The 22,318-nt window shown below is 47.1% G+C and overlaps 1 long non-coding RNA gene across 1 annotated transcript in view; it reads right to left on the bottom strand.

Moving 5' to 3' along the window:
• The window catches only part of LOC125152520 (uncharacterized), a 207,083-nt gene extending 204,792 nt beyond the window's left edge, over positions 1-2,291 (bottom strand). The window contains exon 1 of the long non-coding RNA XR_007147235.1: positions 2,209-2,291. This is a non-coding gene — a long non-coding RNA (uncharacterized LOC125152520). The remainder of the gene's footprint in view (positions 1-2,208) is intronic.
• Positions 2,292-22,318: the final 20,027 nt, after the last annotated feature.

Genomic DNA, 22,318 nt, shown 5'->3' with positions numbered 1-22,318 from the left:
GGAGCCTTTACATGTAAGTCACAGAGCTGTAAAAAAGTATCAGAGGAAAATATAAGGGAATTTGTTAGTGATCTCAGGAGGGAGAAGGTCTCTCTAAACAAGACAAAAAAATAGATGCCAAAATAGAAACAATGACACATACACCCACACTAAAATTAAAGTCGTTCTATGACAATAGACCTCACAGCTAAGTTGAAAGCAATCAAGAGATTGAGAAGCAGGGTGAGCCTTCCAGCCAAGGATGAGGAGTTCAGCAAATCATTACCCTAAAAGCAATTCTAAAGCTGAAAAATATTAACAAAAACAACCATTTCAGAGCCCTGGACATCACCAAAGGCACACAACAACCTGCGAAGTGTTTGTGCGTATACAACCGCTAGACTTTCACTAAGAACAGGGGGACTCTGCAGTAGTCTCGCCTTGGACTGCGACCAGAACTGACTACCCACTACCATCACCACCACCATCACCAGAGGGCTAGTGCCTAGCTGGCAGAGATCCGGCCAGGGCGGATAGCTTTGAGGAGTGACAACTTCACATGCCCAGCAGGACAATGCCCAAACCTGCAGGTGTTATCAGTGAAGGTGACTATCGTGGAGGCAGGGAAGGCCCATGGCTTTACTTGGTTGAAGTTGTGGTCTTGGGGACAGCACATTCCTGGCTGAGTATGCACATGCATGAGCGCGCGCGCGCGCGCACACACACACACACACACACACACACACACACACAGCAGGGACTGAGCAGGACACAAACACAGCATACCCCTCCAATGGAATACTATCCAACAGCCAAAAGAAATAAAGTCCTGACACATTACAACATGGATGAACCTAAAAACAATTATGCTAAATGAAAGAAGTCAGATGGAAAAAACTATATATTGTATGATTCCATTTAGTCCAGAAAAGGTGAATTCATTGAGACAGAGTACAGACCAGTAGTTGCTAAGGGCTGGGAGGTGGGAGTGTGGATGAACTACAAATGGGCACAAGGAAAACTTCAGGGTTGGCAGAGAAGGTCTGAAAGTGTATTGTGGTGAGGCTGCACAACTCTGTAAATTCACTTAAAATTCTTGAACGGTAGACTTATGACGGTTGCATTTTATGGTGTGTGAGTCATACTTCAGTACAGTTATTTTAAAAAAGAGATAGGGAGACAATATTTGCGACATAGCTGAAAAAAAGCTGAACGTCCATAATGTACAGTTGGACACCTCAAAAGAAGAAACTCGGCAGGCAGACAGGCCAAGACAACTACAAAAGCCGCATGTGAAAAGGGGACCAATTCACCTAGAAATGAGGGGAAAGCAAGACAAGACAAGACCGCATGGCCTTTTTCCATCTTCTCAAATAAAAGACTAAAGAAAATGTCTTGTTCCCATTTTACAGATTGGAAAGAGAAGGTCAGAGTTTCAAAGTCTCGCCCAAACCCGTCTCTTCCGGCGGTGAGTGAAGGTTTGCCACCATGAACTTGCAAGGTCCCTCCCCCACAATCTTAGTCCCTATCATCCCCAATCCAGCGTCTATGTAGACAGTGAAGATATTGAGACATTACAGGTTGGGAGGGACTGGGCGAGGCTCGCTGAGCTCCGTAACGCACTCTGTCAGGCATTTGTGGTATTCTTATTAACACCTAATGGTCCATCACGGCTCATTATGGATTTTTGTTTTGCTCTTCGTGGCTAGATTATTAAGATTTCATTAATGCCAATTTATCACCAGGGCCCTAAGTCTAGCTAGGGTCGCTATGGCTTGTGGTAGAAGCCGCGGTTGGTGCAGTTTCGGAGATTTCCCCAAGCCCCACCTCGGGCCGCAATGTCAAGGACCCTCCTCTGTCAAGAGAGCCGGTGCGCAGGGGCTGGCACATCACGGCCTCTGCAAGCACCGGCTTAGAGCCAGAAGTCCTCGGCTATCGCCCCAGCCTCTCCTTTGTGTTTCAGTCTCCTCTCTTGTAACAAAACCACCCCTCCAATCTTGCTGCACTTGGGGAGAACGGAAGACAGGCTGGGTGGGAACAGGCTTAGGAAAACGTGGCACAGAAATAGGCTTCGTTAGAGATAGGGCCTACCTTAAGCCGCGTAGAACAGACACCCAGCCTCAGCCTTTAGGAAACCACATTGATCTGGCTTTCAAAAAACAGAGCCAACCCAAAAGCAACCTAGACCAAAAATACTGTATTCAAAATAAAAGGCAAAGATCTCCTTACCCTGACAAAAGCCTGCAGTCCCAGGGTTCTGTAGCAAGGATGCTGGGTCCATGCAGATCTTCCCACAGGAGACTGCAGAGCCTGGGAGGGAAGAGTAAGTTGGAGTATTTGGGACTCAGGAGGAGCGACCAGCCTACTGTCTTCCCATGACTGCCGGCGGCGTGCAGCAGGTGAGAATGAAGCCCGAGGCATGATTCTGAATCAGAGTCACCTGGGCACCAGTTTGCTTGGCATTAAAAGCTCCCCTAGTTAATTCTGATATTTCCTTAAGTGCAGGGCTCATTGTCTTACTACAGAGGATCTCAAAAGTAACTGTGTATCAGGATCACAAGGAAAGTTACTAAAGACAAGAGCCCAGGATCCTTGAAATAAGACCGAGGACTTTGTATTTTTGCCAGGTTCTCCGAGTGATCTTGATATGACCCAAGAATGGGAACCAGTGAATCAGCAGATTGGCAATGTCTGCTGGGTCAAGCCATCCAACCATCTGGGGAAGGAGCCACTATGAGCTAAGTGGTGTTACCTGTGCAGTGCCTGGCTTGTAGCAGGTCTGAGTAAATAACCACACCTGACTTACCTAGCACACGCTGCAAGAGAAGAGAGTTCTGGCACTTTAGGACGCTGGACACAACCCAGAGACTCCCTCTATGCATCGGTTTGTAAACTACGATCAGTTCCCCATATCTTGCTTCAGCCCCATGCAAGAACCACCCATGGACATGAGCAGTGGATATCCAACAGTGCCTTAGTATCAACAGCTTAACAATGTGCATTAAGGGAACAGTGATGCTAGGGGGTGGGGGAAGGAGAAAGACAAGGGCTATTTACTAGGAAATCCCTCCCTTTGGGGACTTTCTGTCCACTGCCTGTCTCAAGGTATTTGTAATGAAATCTTCAAAAGCTGGGGATGAGTCAAAACAGGGTTTGTGTTAACAGAGATCAAAGCTCCTTACCATTCTAAGGGCTTCCCCAACACAGTGTGTACTAATTATTCAAGGATAAAATGGGATGGGGTGACACAAAAATCATTCATTCATTCATTTATTCGTTCATTCACTAATTGCACAACGCTCGAGGATCTGGATTCTGGGATCAGGATGCCTGCTTCTGCCACTTCTAGCTACGTGTTTGCGTTAATACCTGTGTGTCTTAGTTTTTTCTCCCATTAAGTAGGGATGACAACAGTATCTACCTCCTGGGGAATCTGGGAGGACTTGACACGTTGTGTAAGTATCAGGACACTGTCAGACGCATTGTAAGTGCCATGTAAGTGCTGCCTGTTATAATTCATTTACTTTCTCACAAGGCATGCTGGAGATGCACACATGGAAATCCCCACCCTGCACTCAAGGGCCTTCCAAACAGACAAAGGAGACGGGCAGGCGAGAGTCAACTGCTACAGTCCCGTGTGGTTGGGCTACAGGTCAGAGATGGCACGTAATGACGAAGGGCACGCAGATGCAGGCGCAGAAGCGAAACGTCCCAGAGCGTCATTTGGTGGGAGAACCGGGGGACTCTCAGAAGCTCTCCCAAAACAGAGCCCCCAAGCATGAGCCAACTGAACAATGTGAGGGGTAGTTTTCAAAATGCATATTCCCTGGACCCATCCCTGGAGACTCAGAGTCCCTAAGTTTGCAAAGGGCCCCAGGGTTATCCATTTGCAGTCCCCCTAGCAGGTTCCAATCTTCAGCCAGGCTTGGTGGGCACCGGCCTAGGGGTAGAAGATGAGTAAGGAAAGGACAGGAAGGAGCTCATGGGTGAAGAGAGAAGTGGGCAGACGTTGGGGACCCCACCACATGGCCTGGCCAGACCTTCAGCTTGAATCCTAATCTAAATCAGAGCCCTACATCCCCACTGCATGCTAGATGCTCTCCCTCCAGTCCGAGTCAGAGCCCGAGAGTCTCTGACCCCTGTTGCTAGTTTCGGACCACTTCTCTTCCCTCTTCCTTCAGAGATATTCTCCCACTTTGGAACTGGATAATTACTTAGAGTGTTGGCTTGTTTTCTTGCCTACCGGACATGAACTCCATTCTCTGTTCCTTCATCACTGGGTGGCAGGCACGCAGCATGGTGCCTGGTAAGTAAAAGCAGCTCAATACACCTGCTGCCTCACGAGTGATCTGGGTCACTGCATCCGCTGGGTGAGGACAGCTCAGGTACATCTGAATTTGTTTACTCAGAGTCACAGACTTCTGCCTCCCAACCACCGTCAAGCTCAGGCCCGACTCTTTTTGCCTCCTTGATGCTTTTTCACCATTTTTTTTTAAATTTCTCCGAGGCTGGTGCTTCTTCACAGTAAATTCTCTGAGTGTCTGGAAAGGCCTTACGTGCTCAATCGGAGGCAAGCCCACTCACTCTTGGACTCTACCTTCCAAGCACTTCCAAGGACTCTCATCCTTCCGAGATGGCGCTCAGGGTAGAGTTCCATTTTAAACTTGATGGGTGAATTCTTCCGTTACATTTGAACCAAGCTGACACAAGAAGAGCACGCAGCCCTCCTGTCCACAAATTTCATTTCCCCGATCATGAAAAATGCGGACTGTACGTGAAAAACTCAGAAAAACAAATGAAAACCATAAATTGAAATAGGGCCTCAAAATGTACCTTTCCAAACCCAATGAGACCCATATTTCAACCGGACTAGGAAAGATCCCAAGAGTGTGATAAATATTGCCATGAACTCTAGAGGCCTGGCAGATAATTGAGGAATCAGAATGCAGAAGGTTAAAAGGAATTCCGGTCCAGGAACTGTGGGCCCAGATGTTAGTGTCATTTGCCTTAAATAGAAAGGCCAGGTAAAAATGATTCCAATGGAAACAGAGCAGCATTACCAAACTCCAGCCAAACACTATCATCCACCAAAGCCAAAAAGCAGTTCTGTCACTCATCCGTTCGACAAATCTTTAATGAGCATCTTCTATGAGCCAGGCACGTCCTAAATCCTGGGAATATGGCACAGAACCAAACTGACAAAAATCCCTGCACTTAAGAAGCTTATCTGCTCATGGAGGAGATGCACAGTAAACACGTAAGTGACTTTATACTGTGATGAGTAGTGGAAAGTGCTGTGAAAATAAAACAAAACAGAGCCGGAAGAGAGAAGATGCCAGAGGTGAGGGGATGCTTGGAACAGGGTGGACAGAGCTAGACTCATGGAAACGGCAGCATTTGATCAAAGATCAGAAGGGGGTGAGGGATTGGGACGCCTACGTGCCTCAGTCAGTTAAGCGTCCGACTTCAGCTCAGGTCATAATCTCACAGTTCATGGGTTCGAGCCCCGCATCAGGCTCTGTGCTGACAGCTCAGACCATGGAGCCTGCTTCTATCTCCCTCTCTCTGTTCCTTCCCCACTCACGCTGTCACTGGTTCTCTCTCTCTCTCTCTCTCTCTCTCTCTCTCTCAGAAATAAACATTAACATTAAAAAAAAAAAGAGGTGAGGGACTGAGTCACGTGGATTTCTGGGGGTAAAACCTTCCAAAACAGAAGAAACAAAGTGTGCTAAGTTTGTGAGGTGGGAACAGGTCTGGAATGTTAACACAAGGTGGCTGGAGCAGTGTGAAGGAGGGCAGGAGAGAAAGGCGGGGCTGAGCAGAGACTGCAGGCCGGCAGGGAGGCAGAGGCTAGCACAGTGCAAAGAACCCCAGTCTTTTTTTTTGGTGGGGGGGGGCGGTTATAATTCTATATTATCTTTAGTTTGTTGCTCAAATTATTCCAACTTTGGCTATTGGAATCTCTTCCAGGTGGGCTCCTGTGTTCAACATGCCCTTTATCTTCTTTATTATTTTTTTAAATATAATTTATTGTTAAATTGGTTTCCATACAACACCCAGTGCTCATCCCGACGAGTGCCCTCCTCCATGCCCATCACCCACTTTTCCCTCTCCCCCACCCCCCATCTACCGTCAGTTTGTTCTCAGTATTTAAGAGTCTCTTATGGTTTGCCTCCCTCCCTCTCTGTAACTCTTTTTTTCCCCATCCCCTCCCCCATGGTCTTCTGTTAACTTTCTCAAGATCCACATATGAGTGAAAACACATGGTATCTGTCTTTCTCTGCCTGACTCATTTCACTTAGCATAATACCCTCCAGTTCCATCCATGTTGCTACAAATGGTCAGATTTCATTCTTTCTCATTGCCAAGTAGTATTCCACTGTATATATAAGCCACAATTTCTTTATCCATTCATCGGTTGATGGACATTTAGGCTCTTTTCATAATTTGGCTATTGTTGAAAGTGCTGCTCTAAACATTGGGGTACACATGCCCCTGTGCATCAGCACTCCTGTATCCCTTGGGTAAATTCCTAGCAAGTGCTATTGCTAGGTCATAGGGTAGATCTATTTTTAATGTTTGGAGGACCCTCCACACTGCTTTCCAGAGCGGCTGCACCAGTTTGCATTCCCTCCAACAGTGCAAGAGGGTTCCCGTTTCTCCACATCCTCGCCAGCATCTATAGTCTCCCGATTTGTTCATTTTAGCCACTCTGACTGGCGTGAGGTGGTATCTCAGTGTGCTTTTGATTTGTATTTCCCTGATGAGGAGCGACGCTGAGCATCTTTTCTAATGTTGCCCGTGAGATGAAAAAGTTAACGAGAGTTTGAGAAGCAAAAAACAAAGACCAAACTGAAACTTTCATCTCCTGCAATCAGAAACATGGTTTGAAGATGGCTAATGAGCCAGCAGGGTAGCAAATGCCTCCAGACACAATTTAATGTCACCTAAGTTCTTTGGCATACCGGCAAGGGTGCCCCACATTTGGGCAACACAGCACAACTCTTTCCCTTGAATTCAGACACGGTTACTGGTCCACTTGAGAATATACTTCTTTCACCAGAAATGAGAGAAATTGACATTTCCAGATATTAAATGGGTTCCCTGTTATTTTTAGGGCTTGGGCAGCTGAAGCCGCTGAACTCAAATGTGCTCCCTTGATCAAAGAGGCCTAAAAGGATTCCCCAGCCCTGAGAGCTGTGTCTCTAATAGGATTATGCCTGAATTAAACGACGGAACCATTTATGACTTAGGGCACTCTCTGGCTTTGAAGTTTGCCTCAACAAATGATCCATTTTTATATAAACCAGAGCTGGAGAATGACAAGGAAGCCTGCAAGTAGTCCCAAATGGAGAGCTTTGTACAAGATAATCGGGGGGAGAAGAAACATTTGAACTAACACTCTGGATCTGCCTTTGAGCAAATGATGGCATAGAGAGAAAATGTTTTTTCTCTCCTGAAGCATTTGACAAGGCTGAGGTCATTTTTTTTACTCAGAAGCAGAACGTGTCCAACATCTTCCAACCGTGTGTGTGTGTGTGTGTGTGTGTGTGTGTGTGTGTCCGTGCAGGAGCACATGTGTTTTCACGAGCTTAGTGCAAACTCCCTTACAGTGTTTTTTCAGTCAACATGCATCAGGTACCCACAGGGTGTCAAGTGGAGAGAGGTTAGTAAAACATGGGTTTTTTTCCCCCTCACACTGCTCACAGAGAGAAGAGGAAGGAGACACAGAAGAAGGGGAAGAGGTAGATGGAGGGGAGAGGAGGTGGGGGGAGGAAGAAAATAGGGAAGAGGAGCAGGGACAGAAGTCCCTAGCTCTTGACTTTGCCTTGGCCATATAACTTGCTTCACCCACTGGCATGTGAGCAGGAGTGACAAAAGTCTTGCCAGGGGGTTGAATGGCTGGGTTCGCCGGCTTGTCCCTCTGCCATCGCCATGAGAAGAGCAGGCTTCGGCTAGCCTGTGGCTCCAAGGAGGATGAGGGACACGTGGAGTAGAGCCACTCCCACTGACTCCCAGCCAACCCACCGTCATGTGGCCATGACCAGCCAAGTTGACCAGAGTCACCCAACTAAGTGCAGATGACTTCATCTGAAACACAGATGCTGAAGAAATTAAAAAAAAAAAAAAAAAAGATTCTTTTAAGCGCATGAATGTTGGGAGGTGTTTATACAGCAATGGTTAAATAACACAAGCGTCATCTTCATTTTACAGATGTGGAAGCGGAGGCTACAAGAGGTTAACAATCTGCTTTGCTCAAGGTCATTGTTCAGTGGTAGGATTAACAAGCAACTCTGTCTGGACTTTGAAGCCCATTCTTCATTGTTATGAAATTCTATCCATTGCTGAATCAATTCTTAAATGTTAAGTCATTCTCCCTACAGCATCAGTTGTTTCCTTTGTATTAGAGAGTAACCTTCTAGTGACAAACTAACAGATTCACAGAAAAAGTCAATAGGACCTTTCTGACTAGGAAAATATATACATAAAACAGTGTCACATAGCTCAAGTTCCTCCGACAAAGCCCTGTGGGTCTGACAGCAAACACAGAAAAGACTTAAATTTTCATTTAAATGTAAGGGTTTCTTTTGGACCTGTAACAACTCATCTCTCTTTAATTTATCAGGAGCCCCAGTAATAAAATAAGACCCAAATCTTCCAAAGTATAAAATATATCTACTCTCAGAAGGTTTGCAAATTACATATTAGTTAGCACTGACTTTCTTCTCCTGCTTAGATTGCCTTTTGGCTGCACCAGAGCTAGAGGGATGTGATGCCAGAATCACCTGACGGTTTCATAAAAAAATCCACCAGTCCAAAGGCAAAGCCTGTCCACCCCCTCGCTCCAGACCTCCTAGAGCTCCGTGTGAAGAGATGCTGACTGAGTTCCGGTGACCAAGTGAAATGGATGTTTTTACAGAGTGGCTGATGTTCCACTTCCCTGGGGAGGTCGGAGCAGGCTGACCTCCCCGGGCGGTGCACCTGCTGTGCGTTACATGTGTGCCTGCTGTCTGCACGAGCTTGTGGATCTTACCTAGATCATTTTCACAGCATCTGTGAGATATACAATGTCCTCTTTTTCGAAGTTAGAAAACAGAAGACAGGAGAGCTTTAGGAACACTCACACCGAAGTTAGTCAACTAGGAAGGAGGAGAATCAATATTCGAGAACTTTTCCAGCCCTGTACCTTATGTGGTGCTTCATTAAAACACATTCCTAAGTGGAAAAAAATAATAATTTATGAGTTAAAAAAAAGCTTCTGTTGAAGTACTGGGGTTGGTGAATAGGAGACTGTGTAAGATAGGATGCTCTTAGCTGCATGTAAAAAAATCAATTAACGGTAGCTTACGTAAGGAGATGTAAACGTTTATCTCATGTAACAGAGAGTCCAGAAGCGTCGAGACTCCAGGGTTGGTGGATTCAGGGACAGGCACTGAACGCAGCAGAAGTACCACCACTCTTGTGCCCTTGGTGGACAGGGCCCACCAGCCACAGTATTCTTTCTGCGGAGGCCAGACGTCCTCAGTCTTTCTTAACTTGGTTAAGAAAGCTATTATCAATTAACTAGAGTTGGCAAGTGGGATAAAATGCATTCTTTTCTGAATCTGACTCTTGCCCGCTGAATAATGCCGAAGCACCTGCCATATCCCCAGCAATCCTGACAACCAAAATAGCGGGAAATAGAACAGAAACAGAGCAAATGGTGCTGGCCCTGGACAGTCCAAAATCTTGCTGGAGACAAAATACAGACACACGAAACAATGAACAGATTTATTTTAAAGCTGCATTCCTGCAGCTAGTAGAGAACAGACTGTCTTCATCACTGGTCAAGAAGATGCTCTGTAAAGGGATAATATGGAGAGTTCTGTGGTTTTCACTTTTGACCTGGGTCTTGCAACATTCTTACTAGTGGAGCCCCCACTTCAATCAGAATGAGTCTTGTACTGATTTCACTTTATTTTTCTATTTATAAACTATCTTCCCAAAGCTAGAGAACTTCTGACAAAACACAGGACTTTTTTTTAGAAAAAAAATAGGGTTTGTGTGTTAAATATCGATTTGTTCAACCATTAATAGAATGATGTCAATGTTTATTATGCTGTGGAATTGGTTTCAGAATTCTGACCACGATTACAAAGATTTATTTTTATTTTATTTTATTATCTTATTTTATTTTTTTACAAAGATGCTTTTAAATGAATATATGCTATTGTTTCCATTCAGACCTAAAATAACTTTTAAAAAATATTTCATTTATTCAACTTGTTTACAAAAATTCCTGTTCCCTCCTTCCAGGTGCTTCGTAACTTAGATAAAACCCGGATTCACAATATTGATTTCAGATTTCACGTTTTGCATCAAATTTCATTAAACAGATATCTTGCTTTGGACTCTGAAGATACCCCTGGCTGAAATTCCAACTGTGCTGCAGGATTTTAATATGAGGTCTGCGTGCACTGGTGTGTAACACCTCATTTACGGAGTCATGGGAATGACAATCACATCCTTGGGTATCTGGGATGGCCTGTTCTCAGCCAGGGAGCCAGATGGAACACCACCAGCATTTAGAGACCAGACAGATTACCAGGAAGAGGAATGGCTGCATGTGGAGTCATGCATAGAGTCAAGAAAAATGTAAATTTAAGACCAAGTGAAAATTTGTCATGTCACAAATTCTCAGACTTCTTTGGCCACTAATCACTTCCGTGGTCACAACACAGCCTTGTACCACACCATTCACCCATCATCACTGCCAAAGCACTATTTTCAGCGGGCTATTGCTAACCCGGCTGTGGGCCCACACCTCTGTTTCAACCCAGCACTGCCCCCTCCCAGTCTTACCTTCTCCAATGCTGCCAGTGATATTTGGTTTCAGTTTACAATATAATCCATAAAATATGCAAGCCATTTATTTTTCAACTTTTACAACTCGATCTTTAAAACTCTTTGGAGATTTTATCTTCCAAATTTAGTGTTTTTAATTTTCCTAATGGTAGTCTACCTTAATTTGGCCAATAAGGGCAAGTAACGAAGCTTTAGGAACCCTGATAAGATATAATTTATTACAATAAATATAATAGAGCAGGTTTCAGTTAAATGTAATTTTTTTTTCTTATTGTGAAACAAAGACATGCTCATTACAATCAATTCAGACCCTCTCCAAAAGTATAAGGAAGAATTTAAATGTCACCTTCAATCTCCCAGAATAACCATGGTTAGCATGTTGGGGCATATCAACGAAGACGCACTCACTCTCACGTGCCCATATGCACACGTGAGCACATTTTCCATAAGATGGGATCGTGCATACTTGACTGCCAGCTTTTTTTCACTCAATAATATACCATGGGCATTTTTTCCCATGTCAATAAGCACAGATTTTCACAATCAAATTAAATGCTGCAGAAGATCCCACCTGCTAACTGACATACCAAAATGCATTTTGCTAATCCTATGTTGATCATTTAGGGTAATGCCAACATTTCAGTGTTATAAATCACCTTGCTGCGAAGATGTACTAGCATCCTTCCCCAGCCATGACCTGGCTGACCTCTCAGAAACAGAATAATGGACCTGCTATTCTGCTGCTGCAAAACCTTTTACGCTCACCACCGTCTGTGGACATCACAGGGGAGAGGACCCAGTGCCTGTGAACGCAGGGCCCGCAACTAAGCGGAGGACCCCCATGGTCCGTCTGCCAGGAGCTGAAGCACAGAGGTCTCTAAAGACTTCTTCACGAGTTTACACAAGCTGTTCTCCAGAGCAGCTCCAGAAGTAACTGGGAGACTGGAAGGTGAAAAGCTGGAAATCTTACCCAGTATTATGAGGGACAATTCAGAGAAAGACTGTTCTCAGTCCCATTCCTGTGACTGGTCTCTGAGTGCTGGGAGGAAAACTTGGATTATATAAAGAACGAACGAATGGTCATGTCGTGAAGGCGCCACCAGCGATGGGGCCAGCTTCTCTTCAGTTCTCCCCAGAAACAAAACAGATGAAGAAGTCTCACCGTCATCGCTTTTAGAAGCCAGCCTAGAGACCGCAGGGAGAACCTTCACTGACCCTCGACAGTGCCTGGGACTGCAGTTTGGAAGCCACCAGCCCAGGAAAGGCCACCGCCCAAGAGCGGCTTTATCCATTATCCAATGCTGCCTCCTTCAGCCGGCCTTTTGCAGGTGTACTTTCTCTCCCAAAGGAACGCAGTTGCTAACTTTCTTGTTTTTGTAGCCAGGGCTTTAAGAGTGTGGTGGCAGGATGCTCGGTGGCCCATGACCACTCCCTGTGAGGCAACTTCAAAGTCAGGTTGCAGACTCTTTCCCTCATGACGAACGGGCAACATGGCAGTTTGTTTTCTTATGCCTCTGCCATCTTAAACGGTTCATAATTGCCACAATCTCTCTGAAATCAGTTGTTTCTACAATTAATGACTGATTTCACAGGGCATTAACCATCCCCAGTAACAGTTCATTAACTGCTGGCAAGCGGGAATATGCCGCCGTTTGAAGGCACTTACGCTGCGTTCAGAGGACCCGTGCCCGCAGGGAAATAACAAGGAAGACGGCCTTTCTGGGCACCTGGAGTCACAGCGCAGGGTCGCAGATCCCCGCAAGATACTTTTGGTGTCTCCACTCGGGCCTGAAGCTGCGGCCAGGCGGCCAAGATGCCAGGGGGTGGCACTGGGACCAGAGTGGGAAGGAACCGTGGCCCATGATGGGGAGGACTACAGCAGTCCACTACAAGCTCCCGTGATTAGTGAAGGCAGGTGGTGGCAGTCCGTGGAGGGGGACAGCAGGAGGTCTGTGCAAAGGGCAAGAGGGAAGGTGACCGCTGCTTGCAGGGGCTCCAAGCTATTGCCTGCCCCCACATGCTGGACCTGAAGCTTCTCTAGAGCAAGAAGCACTCCGGCACGGCATCCCCGGGGCCTAGCCCAGTACCTGGCACAGGCTAGGTGTCGAGTAAGTGAACAAACTAGAGGCAGAGGGGAGTTCAAGGCCAGAGCGAGCCTTGCTGAGTACAGAATAGAGACCTACACCTACAGGGAAGTGGAGGCAAACCCTTATGCATGAGCTGGGCCAAATGGAGACCTAGAACGGGCTTGAGAGCACGCTCTCCAGACTCTCTGTTCCAGGCTGGTATTGAGCTGGCTTCCACTACGAGCTACGGGGTGGCTCAACTTTCTAATGGTCCTACCTTGGCAAGGCTGGCACGGGAACTGAACGGGCCTGGGGAGCCCACTGGCGAAGGTCCATACCAGTGCACCACCAGGAGAGGGTGACTGGGGAGGTAATGTTCCCCAAATATGGTGTAACCCTATAGTGGCCAACAAGACCTCCATTTTGGCCCTATTACGCCTTCAGCCTCACCCCAAACTCTTCTCTTTCCTTGCTTCTATCACACTGGCTTCCTCCTACATGCCATATTGTTTCCCACTTTTGGGCCTCTGCACACACTATTGTCTCTGAATCTAATGCGTTCCCCTTCCTTTGGTTCAGCTGATGCCTGGATGTCTCCTGAACTGAGCTCTCACTGTCTCTGCCAGAGAAATCTCCATCGGAAACGCTCTTAGTACTCGGTGCCCTTTGTAGCACAGGTGCAACTTGCCCAGTGTTGTGTCACCGTGTGGTTAATGTTGTCATTCTCACTCACAACCAAACTCCAGATAACCCACGTGCACTGTGTTCAGCCCTGTTTCTCCAGTGCCTAGCACCATGCCTGGAACGCAGTAGGTTTTCAAAACATTTTTGCTAAATGAATGAAGGCATGTGAACGGGTCCTTCATTTTCCAGTGGGTGACAAGATTGGAGTCAATGAACTGGAGGAATTAGCCACGTCCTTCAGCAAACAGGCTGTCTTCACGACATACACCTTTGACCATCTTAGGGAGTATGAAGATTTTACTGGAAATAATCATTAAAAGACAAAGCAAATCAAGGCCAGAAATGGCTTGTTTTCACCCTGTGTGTTGTCTTTTGCCTATTCAGGCTAAAACAGCACATTTCCTGGGAGGCTGGGTATCTTTACAGATGAATTCACCACTTTGAAGCATTTGACAAAGGTTGACTTGTTCCCATCTAAGTTGACACCCTTTCCTGGGTTTCATGGGTCTCTGGCCTGAAAAATACATTGAAAACATCTCAAAGCCTTAGTAAAGTTAAATTGGAATCCGTTGACTTCATCTTTATGGTGGGCATTGCAAATCACTTTCAGGATCAGTGTGTTTTGGGTTTTGTTTTTATTTTTGTTTGCGCCCCTTAAAAATGGAAAGAAGAAGAAATACGCCCCAGGGGAGGCTCACGGCTGGCTGGGACTGTTGGAGTTTTGTCATCTGAAGCTCCACTCGGGGCAGAAGGGGGCCAGGATTAGGGGGCAAAGCAGCAAATGAGCTCAGAGAGGCAGGAACAAAAGCTGAAAGAGGTGACCTCACCTCACAGGGCCAAAGGAACAAAGCTCCCACCCAGCCCTCGGCCACACTGCTTCAGCTTGGTCCCGGTCTTTGTAACCACAGCTTAACAGTTTACGTGGGTGACGTGCACAGTGCTTTCACGTTCATTAACTCATTTGATCCTCACAACTCGGGGGAGGAGACTGGGGCAGGACTTTGTCGGCTGGGAGAAAAACAGAAACTCAGCTTGCAAGGGACAGTGACCCACTCTTTTGACCCCCTCGACCAGTTTTCATTGTCGTATGTAACCCTTCCTACCAGCTTCAAAATAATACTTACTGAGAACTTGCTCTGTTAACACCAAAGACTCTGCAAAATGTGTTACGCACATTATCGTATTTAATCCTCTCAATAACACCGTGAGGGTGTGTACTTCCTTCATGAGGCCGCTGGAATGAATCACCACAAGTTTCTTTGAACAATGGAAGTTTAGTCTCTCGGAGCTCTGGAAACCGAAGTCCAAAGTCGGTGTCGCTGACTAAAATCAAGGTGCCAGAAAGGCTGCTTCTTTCTGGAAGCTCCGGGGCAGAATCCCTTCCTTGCCTCTCCCAGCTTCCACTGGCTGCTGCCATTCCTTGGCTTGCGGCCCCATCATTCCAGTTTCCAAGGCCAGCATATTTAAATCCCTCTCTGTATTCATCTCCGTCCTCTATGTGTCTCCTCCTCTGTGTGTCTGTGAAATCTGCTTCTGCCTCCCTCTGTGAGGATCCTTGTGATAGCACTAAGAGCCCACCTGGATTATGCAGGATCATCTTCCCCTCTCAAGATCCTGAACTTTAATCGTACCCACAAAGTCCCTTTTCCCATGGAAGCTAAAACTTGCAGGTTCTGGGGACTGGGACACGCGTATCTTTTCAGCCTATCACAGGCAGGTAATATTCTTCCCGCTGCGCAGGCAGAGGAAACTGAGGCATGAGAGGTGAAATCACATGCCCAAGGAGATGAGACTAGGGCTTGACCCAGTCACTGTCACCAAAGCCCACTAAGCCGTAACGCTTTCCGAACTTGCCTACCACCCGCGCGCTCTTCTTAAAGGAACAAAAGACAACTCCAAAGACAGTCTAATTATTCTCCTCCGGGCATTAAGTCTGAGGTTAGCAGGGACTGTGGCCAAGGAAGCACAGTGCCCAGGAAAGAAGCCTCAGTCCCCCTTCCACACACACTCACGCCGGACCACTCATCTTACTCCGTGAACAAGTGAGTCGCTTCGGAGAGGCTCTCAGCTTGAGAACCACATCTTGTTTCCCGCGAAAGCCTTCTCAAGGCGCGGCCCCCTCACCTCGCCCCGTCTTCCCACGCCAGCTGTCACCCAGCAGAGGTGTGGGGAACAGTTTTCATTCTTGTGGAACATACCCAGGGAAGGCCAGATATTCGTGGTTCCTGGATTAAGGGAAATGTTTCCTTTGGGGCTGCTTTCCTTTGGAGCTGTATTACTGCGTGGATTCAAGTCTCCTCACTTTCTAATAAAATTATTACCACTTTGGGTCCAAACTGGTAATGGGAATCTGTAAGGGATCCAGCTTTACAAAAGCTTCCAGAATTTGTATCATACCGGCAACTATATATGCATGGATAGAGGTGAGAAGACACACACACACACACACACACACACACACACACACACACACACAGATTTCCTCAGCCTCACACTGCATCCTCTGGAACTATCTCAGAAGGGAGGTACCATCCAGGCCCCCTTGACACTTCTCCATCGTGAGCAGAGTCACAGCAGGCCCAGAAGTGACAGGCCCTGTGGAAAATGGAATGAACACGCACACTGACTCAGCCTCAGACCTCATAGATCCAGCAGGACTGAATGCAACTGTCGAGAGCTCATCTTCTCGGGGTTCCAAGTCCGCAGCCCAGCCATTGCGAACCCCCTACACAGCACTTCAGAAGGATGATCGGGGAACTGAAACTCTGGGTGAGAATGTGAGAACAAGAAATAAGGCCACAGACAGGGAAGAGCTCAAAAACAAGTCACAGGCAGATGTGATTAAGAGGCAGAAGGAGGATTTCAGAGCACTTCTCTCTGTATGGGCAAAGAGGAGAGGACTGATGCTCGAGATGAATATAATACTGCCGGGGACCAAAACAGTCAACTTCCGAAGTCTCCAGGAGCCTCTTTCAGGCCATTCAGAGTTACTACAGGTGACGTCAAAGGATAAAACTAACTTACAGCAACACCCTTAACTCTGCCATTTGATCACCGAACAGCAAGGTCCCCAACTGATTACTCTCGAGTGACTGTGAGTCCTTTACCACCACCAGGGACCACTGTCGAGCCAGGGGGCTGACCCCACATGCCACGCTGTAGGACAGAAGGCAGTGCTGTGTCCTACTGTGAGTGTCCTCACAGAGCCATCTCAGAGCGTCTGGGACCCAAATCACATACTCGCTTCAACATACAAATGAGTCCTTCGAAGCCACAGCTCCTTAGTATCAGATGAAGCCCTTTCAGGCCCACAACCTCCGGGCAAGGCATCCAATCAAATTTTGCATCAGGATTTGAGATCAGGGTTCAAATCCCCAGGGGGCCTCGTACAGACCCTGAGAGCCATCCCACACCTCCTGGGGAACCATGCTGGCCCAAATCAGTCCCATGCCCCTGTAAGTCCCAGATCTCTCTGACTTTGTGTCTTCTCACCCATGTGTAATGGGCTTAAGAATCTGCCCCTGGCCATCAGGAAGGTCCTGTGAAGAATACATATATGAGAGTGCTCTGTAAACTAAAATGTTTTATTTAGACAAAGAATGATAAATTTTCCACTGTATAGAAAGAGTACTATACAAAAAGATTATTTTCAGAGCGTGTGGGTGTCTCAGTCGGTTGAGCGTCCGACTTCAGCTCAGGTCATGATCTCACAGTCCGTGAGTTCGAGCCCCACATTGGGCTCTGTGCTGACAGCTCAGAGCCTGGAACCTGCTTCAGATTCTGTGTCTCCCTGTCTCTCTGCCCTCCCCCCTGCTCACATTCTGTCCGTCTCTCTTTCAAAAATAAACATTTAAAAAAAATTTTTTTAAGATTATTTTCTAAAGTAATTGCATGTGTAATTCATCAAAACTGTTTAATGCTATTCAACTAAAGTTTGGCTGCAGTTGAAAACATGGTCTTTTAAAACTAAGGCTTGGGTTGCCCCCCTATTAGGAAGACAGCTCTATTCAGGAAAGCAGGAGACCCACGTTGGCTAGAAACTGACCTCTGGGTCAGGGTTTACCCCGCGATTGTTAAATTTGCCCCTCGCCGATACCGTCCCAAAGAAGACCTCTCCAGTGTAATGACTTGCATTTGCACCCATTCTTGCTAAGCCAGAGGAGGAGCACACCCGGGCTTTTGCACACCAGGCCTCGCTCCGGCAGGGTGCAGCCCACATCGCTCCACCAGAAGAAGCCTTGCACTGCTTGTCCAGACAGGCAGGTACGGCAAAGTGTGTTCCAAAGCCGAGGCAAGGTGGGAAGAAGTTGCCTCCCTCTCACCCTACAGGGAGCGCTGCCCCTTGGGTAAAGGATGCATCAGAATTCAATGTTTGCACAGGATAGATAAGGATATGCCAGATATTTGTGAGAATTAGAAAAAGAGCTTCCCTCCAGGTGGGACAATGTTTTCAAACGTACCTTGTTCTCTGAGCGGCATGGCCCTGGAACCAGAGTCTCCAGCTTAATTAAGATCCAAAACAATCACCTTGGTCTACAAGGTCCTTGCCCGTCAAGTACCCGTGTACCCGAGGAAACTCCTCATGGGGTTTCTGCCTACTCCTTGGTCGTGCCGGCCACTTGCATACCTTTGCCCTTGACTTCCTTCTACCAGGAACGTCCTCTCCTCAAGGCTCGCCTACTTTTTTACCTAGAAAACCCCTATTCACCCTTCAAGATCCAACAAAGTCCGCCCCTTCAGTGGAGGCTTCTCCCTGCTCTCAGCCTTGCTTCATCCTTGATTCCTTGGAGGCCAGCCCAGCGCCTAGCACGAAGTGAGCACTTGCACCTGCTGGGTGAAGGAAGGAATCTGTCATTTAAGCCCCCTGGGCAGCCTGCATATATCTTGGTAAGCCTCCCAATGCCCCATGTTTGAGCATGTATCACTTTGTACTATAAATGTGAGTTCTTAAGGGGGAGGATCTGTGTCCTTTAAGTTCTGCATCCCTGAAATCCAGCAGAGAGCGCGTAACATGCTTGTCGAACTGAAGGTATTCAAAGCGAGGATCTGTAAGAGCAATCCACTTCAAAATTTTTATTTCTGGCAAACTGGTCCACATCTGACATTCAGCAGAGTGAGAATCCTAAGATGAAAGGTCTGTGCCACTCACTAGGGCGGATGACTTTCCTTAAGAGAAGCGCCCGCTCAGAAGGTCCACATCAGACTCCTCTGAGCTATGTGCCATTGACCTTACTCTGAAGGATAGACACAGCAGGCCATAGGACACAGAAGGCACTGCAGACGGGATTGGGTTTCCTAACTCCCCTGTCTTTAAACTTTGTTGACTGTTGCTTTAAATATTTATAACCCAAGCAGGAAGTTTGGCTGGAATGGAGAAGAGTGGGGGAGGAGGATCTGTTTCCCTCTGCCTCGATGATGCTGGCTGGCGGAGTGCGCCCTCGCACTGCCCTTCCACGTCTTGGCCGCTGGCCCCCAAATGTCAGCCCATCCACGGCGGGTGGGGCGACTGTGTGGGGATTTTTAAATGACGGTTTTGTTTTTATCCACAGCTATTTTTCCTAGTCTCGGGATGTACTGTTGACCCAGTCAGGCAACAGGGACACAATGCAGAAAATTGTCACTTGACCCATCCCTGCGTGGAGGGGCCCAGCCATTATGTAAAAAGGCACAAAAGCTTCGCTTGGGGCCAAAAATTCCAAGTCAATGCTGAGTGGGCTGGGAAGTTAGAAGTGGGATGCCTCAGAGGGATGATAGGTTTTCTCTCTGTTTTTTTTTTTGTTTTGTTTTGTCTTGTTTTGTTTTGTTTTTAGGAGAGAGACGGAATCTTCCAGATAGGGCCTGCTCAATAGTTCTCAGCAGAAATAAATACTGCAAGAAAGATAAGCCCTGACAATCACCACTGTTTATGTAGAATCTCTGGCAAACGGCATCCAACTCAGCGAGTTTTCAAATATGCATCACCCTGCCGCAACAGTCCCTCCCCACACTATTTCCAGCTAGTGGATTTTGTTTAGGACCGTTTTCATGATTTGCACTCGTTCTGTAAGCAACACGAGGACCGACTCCAAAAGAAAAGCTAATCAGGGCTCTACCCAGAGACCCTGCAATCGAAATCAGATGTGCTGAAGGAAAAATTAATGGAAACATAGAAGGGAAGGGCGCGATGCTGATTTCACAGCAGAGAGGAGGAGCTGACGGGAGGGGATCTGCGCTGGGCAGAGGCTCCGAGGGAATATTCCAGCTGTGCCATCGCACATTGTATTCATCATGCACGAGGCAACATCTGTATAAAACATCGGACGTTCCCGGGGCCCAAACATCAGGGGTAAAGAAAGCGTGTTTGAAGAAGGGGGTGAAAAGCAGAGTGGTTTGTGCAGCCAACAAATAGCCGCGAATAGCCACTCGAGCGGGTGAAAGGAGACACTGGCGCTCAGCTCTGTGTCTTTCAAGCAGTTCTGCGGAGCGTAGCAGGTTGAGTGAGAATCAGCTTGGTCACGTGGTAGTAAAAACAAAACAACACCAGCAATACAGGGCCTTTGGACAATACCCCTGGAGGTGACCTTCACTTCTGGCTCAGACCGTGAGGTACCACGTAGGTGAAAGTGTGACTTGGGATATAAACCAACGAGAGCCTCGTGAGCGATGAAATCACGGACAAAATAAGATCTCTCACAACCGCGGAGGTGTGTGCCCACAACACGAACGAATGGGAAGAGCCAAAATGTTTTCGAGCTCACAGATGGTACCGTATTAGCCTACTTATTCATTCTAAGTGTGAGAAAGGAGCTTTTTAATCCTAAAAAATTGGAGACACTCATTCAGCCCGCCATAAATTATGTGATTGTAGCCAATCAGTGCTGTCAAGTTAAGCATTCTTTCATTAAAGATAAAAACGCCTTCAAAAGACAGCAAAGCCTAAACCACCCTCCAGTGAAAGCTCTCATACTGGTGATCTCTTCCCTGGTTTTTTGGCAATCTGTCTTTCCATTTCAGGACCAGTTAAAATGGCACATCTACTGATGAAAAAGTCTCATGAGGTTAGCTCCAACCTTCCCCTGACTTTATCTTACACCTCTTTTCGTGTATCTACATGTACTCTTTTGATGTTTAAAGGCACGCATATGCGTGTGGATAAAATACACATCACGGCCCACATACAGACACATAATAGCTGCCGTATCCATTCACCCAAATCAGATTGGAGAGAATTAGCACATTTAACAGCTTTCATTCAAGGGAACAAGATGCATCACAAAGGCGGCCTAATAAAGACTTCATTTAAAAAGAATCTCCAAAACCATATGCACCCTGCCACCAGCTAAAGGTCACATGCTTTATCCCATACATCTGCCTCCTACCTCTAAAAATATAAATAGAAAGCTATTCAATTTAAAAATTCAATTTATAAATTGCTCTGCTATGCTCTGTAACCACCATTAATAAATGATAATTGACTTCACCGTTCTGTAACCACCTTTGTTTCACTCGGGATACGTAGTCAATTACCTAGCAATAATGACGGCCGCATGCTATGTTACTGCTTAATTTCACAGGCCTGGGGACGTTTCCGGATAAGGAGAGAACACAGGCAAAACGGCAAGTTTCTCCCTGTCCTTAACATAGCTCAGCGGTCCCATCAGAGGGGTGGGGTGGTCAGAGGAGGGAGCCGCTCCTGCACTCATGCATCCTTCTGCAGGAGGCAGAGCATGGGATGGAAAGCAGGTGGGCACAGCAAAACAAAACGCGTTTAGTGATCTCGCAGCATCCCTCATCCCGCACTTGTAAACCGGCCTCCCTGACCTCTAACAACAAGGGAAATCAGACGTTGGCTCTGCACAGAGAGAACCTTCTGCCACTCTGTTTCATGTCGAATTCCAATCCCGCCCCCAGGAGCTGCTTTTTCATTTCACTGCTGCCCTTCTCTCGTCACCGGACCTGCCTCTGCATCCCCCTGCGGATCCACTTTTATCTTGGCGACACAGGGCAGAGCCTGCCTCCTCCAGTTCTGCTCTCAAGGACGGTTTCTGCTGAAGGCTCTCACGAAATGTGGCGGCTGTTTCCTCGCTGAGAAGTGTCTCTGCAGCACAGAGTGAAATGTCTGCTAGGAGATCATGCAAACCTGAGAGATTCCAGAAGTCATGGACTCTGGATTCTTCCTCCCATCCGACTTACCATCAGCCATTTCAGGAGGGGCTACGGACGGAGCTGTGATCACCACCACTCCCAAACTCGTATATCGAAGCCCTACCCGCCAGGGTGATGGCATTTGGCGATGAGGCCTTCAGGAGGTGACTGGGTTTAGAGGAGGTCTTGAGGTGCAACTCCCTGGTGGGATTAGTGCTCTTATAAGAAGAGACACCAGGGGGCTTGTTCTCTCTCTCCACCACGCGAGTGCACGGATGGCTCGAAGGTGGCCGCCCGTAAGCCCGGAAGAGGGTTCTCAACAGAACCCAGCCATGCCTGGTACCCTGATCTCTGACTTCCAGCCTGCAGAACTGCAAGAAATAAAGGTCTATTATTTAAGCCACCTGGCCCGCAGACTAAGACAGGAGGTTAAAAACAAAGACTCAAAATAAAAATCCAGCTAAAAATACCAGACATCTGTGCCTTCCACCAAGTCTGAATTCCCACTACGTGACTCATGCTGTCACCTCAGCAAGTGACTCTGCTTCTCTGGGCCTCAGTTTCCTCATCTGTTAAATGCAAATGGGTCCCCCCACCTGTGTCTCCACCACAGAGGGCTG

The sequence above is a fragment of the Prionailurus viverrinus genome, chromosome E2, assembly GCF_022837055.1.
Source record: "Prionailurus viverrinus isolate Anna chromosome E2, UM_Priviv_1.0, whole genome shotgun sequence".
Taxonomy (NCBI): Eukaryota; Metazoa; Chordata; class Mammalia; order Carnivora; family Felidae; genus Prionailurus; species Prionailurus viverrinus.
This window is presented reverse-complemented; position numbering and strand designations above follow the sequence as displayed.